This window comes from Eschrichtius robustus, chromosome 18 (genome assembly GCF_028021215.1).
Source record: "Eschrichtius robustus isolate mEscRob2 chromosome 18, mEscRob2.pri, whole genome shotgun sequence".
NCBI classification, from domain to species: Eukaryota; Metazoa; Chordata; class Mammalia; order Artiodactyla; family Eschrichtiidae; genus Eschrichtius; species Eschrichtius robustus.
Window position 1 is genome coordinate 63,359,832 of NC_090841.1, and position 5,272 is coordinate 63,365,103.

Sequence of the window (5,272 nt, forward strand, 5' to 3'; positions counted from 1 at the left end):
GAGGGCAAAAAGGGGGCTTTGGGATGCTAACAATGGTCTATTTTCTGACATGGAAACTGGGCTGTGATTAACTGGCGTATTCACTTTGTGAAAATTCATGGAGCTTTACACTTAGGATTTATGGAGCTACCTATATGTATATATTATTTATACTAAAAAGTTAAAATGAAAATGTGGGGGATTTCTTTTGAATATCTTCAGTAATGGCAAATGTTCACTTCTTTGAGGGTGTGAACTTTTTGAAAAAAATCAAAGGTAATTTTGAAGCTGTTGAGTAAAGTGGGTGATTAAACCAAGGAAAGGTGTTCTGACCAAAAAGGAAGTGCAGCTGTAACATAATGAGATTGATTCTTTATTGAAGCACAGAACGTGGTCACAAAAATATCATTTTAAAAGGGGACTTCCAAGAATTTTAATGGTTAGAAAAAACTGATAGGAATAAGTGTATCGTTTGTAATGAAATCATGCTATTTGATCATGAAGGCATGTATTTAACTGTGTTTCCATATATAGCTTCTCATTTGGGCCACTCTGAAAATCTGGTGACGTAAGTCTTATAATCACTTTAGAAAGGCAGGGGTTAATATCCCATTACTTTAAATTTTGGAGGGGAAGAGATAGATGAGGGGGAATTTCAGGAAGGTGGTCAAAAGGAACAAACTTCCAGATATAAGATAAATAAGACTAGGGATGTAATATGTAGCATGAGGACTATAGTTAACGCTGCTGAATGCTGTACAGGAACGTTGTTAAAAGAGTAGACCCTGAGTGCTCGTCACAAGGAGAAAATTTTTTTTCTTTTCTTTTTGTATCTATATGAGATGATGGATGTTAATTGAACCTATTGTGGTGATCATTTTACAATATATGCAAATCAGACCATCATGCTATACACCTTAAACTTATACAGTGATGTATGTCAGCTATTTCTCAATAAAACTGGGGAAAAAATATTAGAATTACAGAGAGAGACAGACATGCAGACAGAGAGACAGAGACAGGTAGGCTACCCAGGCAGTGAGTTACCCAAGATTACACACAGTGGGAAAGTGCTAGAGGCTGAATTTGTCCAGCATCTTCTGATTCCTGCCCATTTTCTAGTGCCACGCATTCTGGAGAGTAATAAGGATATCTGTGTTTCTTTTTACCTTTGAGCTGTTTCCTTATCTGCACTACTCTTTTGAGCCATATAGCATGTTAAGTTTCTGATCATGTATTAAACTAACACACCATTTATAGTATTTGTAAGGCAGCAATTTTAATGTAGTAAGATGTAGCAGTTTTATATCTAGGTTTGTGTCATCCATGAATGATAAACTCGGTAAGAAAAAATTTTAAATCAATATTTTTCTTGTACCATTGCCACCAATACCTTTTAAAATCAAGCTTTTCTTTTGGGGTGAATGTATATGATTCCATTATTTTCTCATGCAGAATTGGGCAGCTGTTTAAATTCAAGTACAGAGTTCCTCTTTCAAGTTTGCTAACACATTCACTAGTGTTTGGATGATATCTCAAGCTACTTCTGATGAATTACTCTGTCCTCAGAGAATTAACTTGGAGCATAGAGAGATAACTTACTTCCCCATATAATGCATTTTACACAGTAGATGACCAACAAATATTTGTAGGATGCATTAATGAATGGATGGATGATTAATGATACGTAGTACTTTAATTAGAAGAGAGGCTCAGATCATCCCACTATTTCAGGACCATACCTTGGACATGCTGTATGTTCTCTGCGCTTTCTAACAACTTACGCAGTTGTGCTAGGCGATGCTGGATATGCTTGTGATACCACACATTCACATATAGGTGGGTGATTCTCACTTTACTGTTAATTTGAGTTTTGTAGCTTTTTGATGTTTTTATTTTATTTTTCATTGTGTAGAATCCACATGACCTACGGAAGACAATAGCTAATAGGTATAACCAGAGCCAAATTAAGCTTTTGCTGATGTATTTCAGAAGATGATGTTATCTTGGATTTCTTGTGAGAGGTGGGGAAAGACAATGATTTTTCTTTGTTCACCTTTCTTGACCTATGTTTACAGCTGTGAGTTTTAAAAAATTGGTGGCCTATATACTTATATGCAAAGATCACATGGAGAAACAAGTTTTACAAAATCAGAGACTTCTTATATTTCCAGCATTTCATTTTTCTCCAATATCAGTGTATCAGTTCAAACAGGAAAGAGATGGCTAACTCAAAGGATTAAGAGAATATTGACAGAGCTATGGGAAAGGTTAAAATGGAGCAGTCCTACAAAATAAAACATGCACTGAACATACAACTCCGCAATTGTACTTTTGGGCATTTATCTCAGAGAAATAAAAACTTATGTTCATAGAAGCTGTATTCCTAGAACGCGGAGCAAGGCAGAGAAAGGCCTGGGGGCCAGAGAGCAGGGGGCAAATAGAGAAACCTGCATGTCTCTGCTACAAGCAAATATTTTCTTCTAGTATTTCACAGACCGAGATTTTTCTTTTAAAAGTAGTATTTATTTTTCTGAAATTTCATTACATGTTTTTCAGTTGTCTAGGTATGCTTTTGCCTAGCTGGCCCTATGATCAGTATCATTCTACTGGTTGTGAACCTGTGTTTATAATTTTTGTACAGTAAACAAACACCTTGTAAACTGGATACATTTCATTTCTTAAATTTTAATTAAGGGTATTTATTAAGCTCTCACAATAAGTAAGTCTTGCCGGAGATACAATTAAAAGTGGGAAAAGGGGGGAGAGGGTTTCCCTGACCTCTAAGTTATTCATAACCCTATGCAGAAGATAGAAATATTTACCAAAACCCACCAGTACATGGAACAAACTGAAAGGGAGGGGAGGCTGTGTCTTTAATCAGGTGTAAAATTCTAAATTGAAATATTGACGTCCTTACGCGTAGAGCTTTAAATTTCCGCGGCAGTCGTGCAAGTGTTTGTGGTGGGGGGTGAAGTGAGAGCTGTGATACTTCTGCATCTCATCCCAGGAACGTAGTTAGCGGAGACTTGAGATGCCTTTGCATTTCTGAGGCAGATTAGGCTTCCTTCCACTCTTCATCATTTTCCTGCAGAAACTCGAGATGGTTTTTTCCGCAGTCACCTTGTCCCTCTTCCCGTCTCATGTTGCAACTATCTGGACTTCATCAATCTTTCAGCCTTAATCCCTGACCAAATCTTCTCCTCTTTTCCTGCCACATCACAACATTTGAAGAGAAACAAACTTACGATTTGATCATAGTTTTTTAACAAGATAGAAAAAATTATGTCTATCATCTATTAATTTTGAAATGTAGGCCACGTAGGACATCGCTGTGACATGAAGGCATGTTTTTCATTTAAATTCCAATTTTTTGAATAGAAGGAAAGATTTGACTGGGATTTCCTGAATGAAATAAATATCCTCTCACCAACTTTGCAGTATTTTCATCTGAGGAAATGTAAAAGGATCCGCATCTCCTCTAAAGTATTTATTTAGACTTTTTTTCTTTAAAGCTGTGTTTTCTTGCATTTGATTGTCACCAGCAAATATAGGAAGTGATGAGTTTTCCTAACGGCTGGAGCTAAACAAGATCTCTCGTTAAGTAGCGAAGAATCCAACAGCCTTTGTTCTTCGTGCTCACTTTCCTTACACAATGACTTCTAATTTGCCCAACTGTTACCTTCAAAGTAAAAGGAAGAGCCTGATTTATAATCAACACAATTTGCTCAGTTTTACAAAAATTGTTTGATTTAAATAATTTGTACAGAATGAAGATGTCAAAAACACTTCAGATTTTACTTATCTTCTAAAACAGATTTGCTTTGAAACCCAATCTAACTAGTATATACATTTTGAGTCCATTAGTCTGTAATAAAAGATAGTGGATATTTTTATCACACTGTCTCTGCAGAATAATACCACTACTCTGCATTTAAAATAAAGCATCTTTATCTTGAAAAAGTTGGAATATCTTTCATCTCATTGTATCCTAATTCAGGGGCAGTAGAATCCATCTTGCAGATGAAGGATTGAGACAGAGACAAATGATTTGTTGTCCAAAGTGACATCTGCATAAGGGCTGGCCCTGCGTGAACTTAAGACCCTCACATCCAGCGCCACTCGCTCTGCTCGCAGTAGCCCAACACTGCAGGAGCCACAGGGACTGATGTAAAAGCTCCTATCTCCCTCTGCAATTCCAGCAGCAGTGGTCGCTACCCTTCTGAAGATGGCTGCTGCAGGCACACTTTAAAAGTAGAAACTCAGGAAGTAAGAGAAAGGGTTTGGGTTTGTTTCCTGGGGCAGGAGGAAAGGCAGGAGAACTCCTCTTAGCAGGATGCTAAACTGGTCACTCCTGGAAGTCACACTTTTTTCATCCCCAAAATGACAACCTTCTAAAGGAAATAAATAACCCCTCCCATCCTGCATGTTGCCAGGGGACTGGTGGAAAAAAGACGCGCGACCCAGGGCAGTGTGCTGCAGGGCCTGGATGCGCTGGGGCTAGGGGTGTGAAGGAGAGAAGGGCCAGGAAAGACGGAAAGGCAGATGGTAGGTGATGAGCAGCTTTGCAGTTGAAAGAAAGTGGGGAACTTACCGAGACTGGCTACAAAGGCTAGACAGCCCTCACAGTGCTGCTGCTTGAAGGTGAAGTCACTCTATCAGGAGCCTGTAAACCCTGTAAAACCAAAAGAAAGAACGATCAGGAAGGGTAGGGCTGAGGCAAGACCTGTGGTTACTAACTCACAAATGACGAAGAATAGGAAGATTTAAGTCCACTACTGAGCAGCATTTCTATAAGCACTTCAACCAAAATGTTTAATCAATTCTTCGGTCAGTGTCCATGGTGCTCAATTGTTCCCTTTTTGTGACAAATCCCAAAGAAGTACCCTCAATCTGTTACCCTTTGCGAAACTGCTGATTCTGGGTGGGCTCAGAAACAAAGCTGCAGCGCACGCGTTTTGAGGAAGGAAAGTAAAAACGTTAACATCAAGTCCGGTGTTTTGGGAACTGGACGACTTTGGTTGCCAGCTCCAGCCTCCTTTATCTCTTCCGTCTCAAATTAGGAAGAAAAACCTGTTCTCCCTGACTGCATTCCTTTTCAAAAATTTTCCTTTCTCATACCCAGATGGTGCCCTTTGAACTTAAAAGCTAAAGAACTTTGTTCCCCACTGTAAATCGTCCCCAAGGCCACGTTGCTTTTCCATTTAGCTGCCAAGCTGGGGAGAATTGGCAGTTATACTGGACAATTAGCACTTTGAAATATTATCCCAGCACATATGTAACAGGTTAGCAC

General features: G+C 38.8%; 1 long non-coding RNA gene across 1 annotated transcript; it reads right to left on the minus strand.

Moving 5' to 3' along the window:
* Positions 1-2,716: 2,716 nt before the first annotated feature.
* On the minus strand, positions 2,717-5,060 carry LOC137752005 (uncharacterized). The gene is made up of 3 exons (XR_011071019.1): positions 4,880-5,060; positions 4,574-4,654; positions 2,717-3,661 (listed from the first exon to the last, which is right to left on the minus strand). It is a non-coding gene; the product is annotated as an uncharacterized lncRNA (long non-coding RNA).
* Positions 5,061-5,272: the final 212 nt, after the last annotated feature.